This window comes from Pseudorasbora parva, chromosome 12, assembly GCF_024679245.1.
Source record: "Pseudorasbora parva isolate DD20220531a chromosome 12, ASM2467924v1, whole genome shotgun sequence".
NCBI classification, from domain to species: domain Eukaryota; kingdom Metazoa; phylum Chordata; class Actinopteri; order Cypriniformes; family Gobionidae; genus Pseudorasbora; species Pseudorasbora parva.
In genome coordinates, this window is record NC_090183.1 from 43,799,484 (window position 1) to 43,805,796 (window position 6,313).

Here is a 6,313-nt window from a genome sequence, read left to right on the forward strand (position 1 = left end):
TCAACCGAAGCATTGCACAAAAAAATATTTTTGAGGGGATTTTTGGTTTATAAAACAATACTGATCAAAATCAAAGTGTGATGCATTAAATATAAAAATTAAAAGATTATATTGTAACCATAAATACAATGCATTGTAAAAAAAATTGCCGCCTTACATTTTTAAGTCATTTCAAATTAAATTACACCAAACTGACTTAAAAAGACAAAGAACTGATTTGAAGCTTGGCTCTGGCACCAAACCAGCACCAGCACCAGCACCAGCACCAGCACCAGAACCAACACCAGCACCAGCACCAGCACCAGCACCAGCACCAGCACCAGCACCAGAACCAACACCAGCACCAGCACCGTCTTGGTGGAATAAACTGTTTGATTGACAGCTCCAGCGATTATAAAGGGAGTGTTCTTTGATTACTTTCAATAATTTAATCACAGTTTAAATAACAGATTATTTTTATTTACTAAGAGAAATAATGTGAAGTTGAGCGTTTAGTCACTGGTCTGATTTACGGACAATAAATGATTTTAGACAAAAACATCAGACTTCAAGGCCTACTTGAATCATTACGCATCAGAAATCATGTACATATCAACGATCTGGAACAAAGAAACTTTTTTATTCACATGAGTATGTTGTGCTATTCCTGTCGGATATAGGCATCGGTTGTTAACTTCAGGCTCTCTGCGAATCCAGTGCAGTGGCTGTTTTTCCACAACCTGGCACTGCACAACTTTTTGTACTCTTCAAAGGCATGTTTTTCTCTTAGTGGCTCAATCTAGTGTCATCGGAACGTTATTTACCTACCACTACTTGTGCTCGAATCAGTGGGCGGGGCTACTGAACTTCAGGGTTAGTGATGTCACTAACCCATGAGCTCGTTGTAGTCCCTACCAGCCGTTTACTGTAGTCCTTAAAAAGGGATTTCTGTAAAAGCAAATATCTCCCTTTGCTTTGAATTTTGAGCATTGTAACATTGCAGATGTAGTTTACACTCAAACAGCAACATTACACACTAACTAAAGTTAAAGTCAAATCATAATCAACCACCCCTTTAATGTTTTCATTACTTACTGATCATATAATGTTTTACAGTGTGCATTATAAAAGTATTTGAATGCATTAATTATGCCTTGTAATGTACCTTATAATACATGGTATAAAACATTTAATACTTATCTATTCATTGTTACCCCTTTACATAATACATTTTAACAGGTTACAAGTATTTATGAGAAAAATATAATGCATTATTTATGAATACATAGCTTTATATAATTTATTACATAAAGGATTTTATATATTTAAATATTTTTAACTTGAAATTACGCTTGACGAATCTGTGATTGAACACTTCACACACAGATATCATGCTGCAGGCACAATAAAAGGTGACAATAATGCAGCATGTAAACCTACACCACTTGTCGGGAAAAGGCCTTGTAACAGGAAAGGCTACAGTATGCTATTATGAAAATAGCTGATGTTATCGAACACAATGACAATCAGGCATTTTTAAACAATGGCCACCGTATCTGACATGAGCAGAACCATTACACACATTCAGATTTTGAATTCTCTTCAGCAACAAAATGTGGACTCAGATCCAGATTTTGCACTAACACGATTTGACTTGCTCTGCAAAAGTGTCATTTTAATTGTTCAGTGTAGGAAAGGGAGGCGTTAATCATAACACAGGATACACAACAACAGCACATTTTGCTTGAATTCAAATCTGCAGCAGCCAATTAGATTGCAAATTAAATGTAGGCCATATCCAGATTTTGGCGGCATTTTAGAAGGGTGTAACCAATCAAGAGCTCAAACCTTCTCCTCCCACAGTGAGATGGCATTTGGAGAATACACCTAGAGCAAATCATTCATGTAAAAACAGGAGTGCTTACATGCAGCGTCTTGCTGATGTTCTTCTGTGCACTCTCTCACCCTGAGCCTTCTGAAGCTCAGCTCTGTAAAATACATGAGAAAAGCTGAAACACGCCTAACGGCTGCTGAGTGGAATAGCAGGAAAGGTTAATGACCACATCCACACTGCTCGTGTTAACACAACACAATAAACCGAAAGCAATGTGTGTGTGATATTCTTGTCATCAACAAACAACCACCATTTCATATAGGAAGCACAAAAATGTATTTCTACTCTATTGTTTCTCTGAACTACTGAGTAGAACTGAACGTGTGCGCGTGTGTGTGTGTGCGACGGGTCAGGGCTGTTTTGACAGCAAAATGTGAAACTACCTATACCTATATACACCGATATGTTTACACCGATAAGGCATAACACTATTAATATTTTGTTGGTCCACATTTTGCTGTCAAAACAGCCGTGACCCGTCGAGGCATGGACTCCACTAGACCCCTGAAGGTGTGCGGTGGTATCTGGCACCAAGATGTTAGCAGCAGATCATTTAAGTCCTGCAAGTTGTGAGGTGGGGACTCCATGGATTGGACTTGTCTGTTCAGCTCATCCCATAGATGCTCGATTGGATTGAGATCTGGGGAATTCGGAGGCCAAGTCAACGCCTCAAACTATCCTGCTGGAAGAGCCACAGCCACCAGAATACCGTTTCCATGAAAGGCTGAACATGGTCTCAGCAATGCTTAGGTAGGTGGAGCGTGTCAAAGTAACATCCACATGGATGGAGGACCCAAGGTTTCCCAGCAGAACATTGCCCAAAGCATCACACTGCCTCCGCCGGCTCGCCTTCTTCCCATAGTGCATCCTGGGCCCATGTGTTCCTCAGGTAAGCCACACACACACACCTGGCCATCCACGTGATGTAAAAGAAAACGTGATTCCTCAGACCAGGCCACCTTCTTCCATTGCTCCGTGGTCCAGTTCTGACGCTCACGTGCCACTGTTGGTGCTTTCGGCGGGGTCAGGGGTCAGCATGGGCACCCTGACTGGTCAGCGGCTATGCCGCCCCATACGCAACAAACTGAGATGCTCTGTGTATTCTGACAGCTTTCTATCAGAACCAGCATTAACTTCTGGAGCAGTTTGAGCTCCAGTAGCTCGTCTGTTTGATCGGACCACACGGGCCAGCCTTCGCTCCCCACGTGCATCAATGAGCCTTGGCCGCCCATGACCCTGTGGCCGGTTCTCCACTGTTCCTTCCTTGGAGCACTTTTGATAGATACTGACCACTGCAGACCGGGAACAGCCCACAAGAGCTGCAGTTTTGGAGATGCTCTGACCCAGTCGTCTAGCCATCACGATTTGGCCCTTGTCAAACTCACTCAAATCCTTACGCTTGCCCATTTTTTTTCAACTTTTTCCAACACATCAACTTTGAGGACAAAATGTTCACTTGCTGCCTAATATATCCCACCCACTAACAGGAGCCGTGATGAAGAGATCATCAGTGTTATTTACTTCACCATATACAGCTCTGGAAAAAATGAAGAGACCACTTAACATTGATTCCTCAATGTTAAGTGGTCTCTTAATTTTTTCCACAGCAGTATAATACACACAGGAAATGTCCGTCATTAATGTAAATCAAAGAACAAAAGATAAAGAGAAAATCATTCACAGAAAGCCCCACACTATTTTAAGGCCTACCAGGCAACAAGTAGGGCAATTTTGTTGTGTGTTTAAAAGAGAAATACCTACCGGAGTGTCTGAAATAAAACTAAACTACTTCCTTACGAGAAACAAAGGGATGTGCGTGAAGTTCAAAACAACAATCCAGTACAAAGCAACTGGATGCTTTAAAAAGGCTTGCCTGGGAATGACAGCACCGAGAATAATCTTGTTAAACTGCATAAACCTCACCTGTCTTTGGCCTTCATGAGCTCTATCAGTACAGGCATGCGTTAATTCAGGTCAGTTAAGAGAAAACAAGAACATGAAGAAATCATGATGGCTCAGATCCCAAATAACTAATCAGTCTTAATCGCTTGTTACTAACATAAGCATAATATTAAAATTTTCCCTATACTTTTTTTGTACATTACTGTTGTTATTAAAAACTAATTTTATCTGCATATCAATTAATAAACCTTTGATATGGATACTACATATTGCAAAAGATATGGTGCCCATTTATACTGTGGAATATTCGGGGTTTATTCACATGCTGTAGGCGCTACCAAGACACACATATTTTACCTAAACAAAATTAAGTTAAAACTTTTTTTGGACAATTTCTTTGTTATCTGCAGATTGATTTTAAGTAGGAGTGGGAAAAAAAATCTATTTAAATCGTAAATTTGATTTTTTTGAGGAAAAAAATTGGGGATTTTTTTGTTGTTGCCCATATCGCCCAGCCCTACTTGTTAGCAAACACTAAAGCTGGTGTCAGCTCAGCACACTAAAGACTCAGAGCAGCCCTCAGGGAGACAGAAGAGTGACAGCACATCATGTGAGCAGGACGACGAGCTCAGAGCTCCAACAACATCCTGGTCTTTGTCACCCTCCACTGACTCATCTGTTCTTACCACAGTCCCAGTGACAGCACAGAAACTTCAACATGACCTGCCTTTGAAACACCGAGTCTAGTATCAGACAAACATCTAGAGGCTTCATGTACAGAAAGAGAGAATGACAGATAGAACAATAGAATAACAGATAGACAGACATACAGAACATTAGAGGGAACAAGAGATGATGGATTGACAGACAGATAGACAGAGATAGACAGATAGATAGATAGATAGATAGATAGATAGATAGATAGATAGATAGATAGATAGATAGATAGATAGATAGATAGATAGATAGAGATAGATAGATAGATAGATGGATGAAAGGAAGGACATTTAGATGTTACTAACACAACATACATGCTGGATTTGTTAAGCACATGACACATGACTTTGATCTGTCAACACTCCTGACCACTGAAGATCTGCTGCAGACTGATCCGGACAGCAGCTCGAGTTCAAGAGCCGAGAGATTTCTGCAGGAATGACGGAGACATTCTGGCTAACATACGGGAAGATGAGGATTTTCCACACTGGCATGAAGGATTATATAATCCCTCCAAACTTCACTGAACTGCTGAAGACTTCATGTGCACAGGGTTTGGGCACGTTTCAGCGCCCTCTGTTGTCTTGAAAAAGCATCTCCAGTGAATCACTGCCACTGTTTAAAGGAATATCCTGCATTCAAAACCAGTAAGAGCCCTCAACAATATCAATGTCAATTGGAAATCTATCATAAAGCATTTTTAAAGCACTTATATTGATTTTTTTCCCCCACACTGTACAAATATAAATGTCACCTGAGCTTTAATGTGTCTAAATCAGGGGTCCCCAATCTCGGTCCTGGGGGGCCACTGCCCTGCAGAGTTTAGCTCCAAGCCCAATCAAACACACCTGAAACAGGTAATCAATGCTAATCATTGCCTTTATAGGCATTGATGAGCTGTTTCGGGTGTGTTTGATTGGGCTTGGAGCTAAACTGTGCAGGACAGTGGCCCTCCAGGACCGAGATTGGGGACCCCTGGTCTAAATGATCCTTTCATTGATGAAAAAAAAAGGTTATCTGCATTACTGATGTGAGCCGAATCACAGGTATAATTGTGTTCTGTTTGGATTGAAATGTTACTGTTAATGCAGTGACAAGCTTACATTTACATTTTGCAGACGCTTTTATCCAAAGCGACTTACATTGCATTCATGGTACACATACATTATTGACAATTCTTGCTTTCCTGGGAATCGAACCCATGGCCTTGGCGTTGCTAGCGCCACGCTCTACTGGTTGAGCTACAGAAAAGCAAGCTGTCTTTCAATGAGAAATCCCAAAGAATGTTTCCGTGGTAATCAAAAGAATTCTATTAAGAACCCTGAACATTCCGCCGAGCGTGTCTTTGTTCTGTCGTTTCCTTTACGGTAACAGCTAAAGTTGATGCTCCTGAAAAACTGCACTCAACAGTAATACAGGCACTCGCATTATTATAACTTCATAAGCAAAATTCACTTAATAAGCAATACACTAATATTACAACGAGACAAACTTGCTAAGGTGAACAAAAAAAACAAGAAATGGCTGTAATAAAAAAGTGAAATTCCTGTGAGGTCAAAAGAGGAACTCATTAGTTATTCAACTAAATATACAAATAAAATCCATTAATTAGGTTTTATTTAATTCTATAAACTATAATATTGATCTACCAACATTATCGCTATATGATAAATTAAAATAAGCTGATATTTTTGCACTGTTTTCTCCAGAACGACTGTACAGCTGAATCAAATGTTGTTATAATATTGTCCTGTTTGACACTGTGAAACTGCTTTGAAACAATCGGCATTGTAAAAGCGCGATATAAATAAAGCTGATTGA